The sequence below is a fragment of the Neophocaena asiaeorientalis genome, unplaced genomic scaffold (genome assembly GCF_003031525.2).
Source record: "Neophocaena asiaeorientalis asiaeorientalis breed wild unplaced genomic scaffold, Neophocaena_asiaeorientalis_V1.1 scaffold77, whole genome shotgun sequence".
Lineage (NCBI taxonomy): Eukaryota > Metazoa > Chordata > Mammalia > Artiodactyla > Phocoenidae > Neophocaena > Neophocaena asiaeorientalis.
In genome coordinates this window covers 4,033,795-4,033,994 of record NW_020174645.1, presented here as the reverse complement: position 1 = coordinate 4,033,994, position 200 = coordinate 4,033,795, and positions in this window count along the sequence as shown.

Below are 200 nucleotides of genomic sequence, written 5' to 3'. Positions count from 1 at the left end.
TGTCACCTTATCAGAAAGGCTCTTCCCTGCCACCCTGTGTGAAATAAAATAGCGGCCAGTTCTCCCCTCACCCCTCACCCTTATCACCGGGCCACCACCTGGCCTGTTCCACGTTCATATGTTCTTGCGTTCTGACCATCGCCAGGCGCTAGAATGCTCCAGGCAGAAGCTTCGTCTCTTGACAAAGCTTGAGCGCTGCC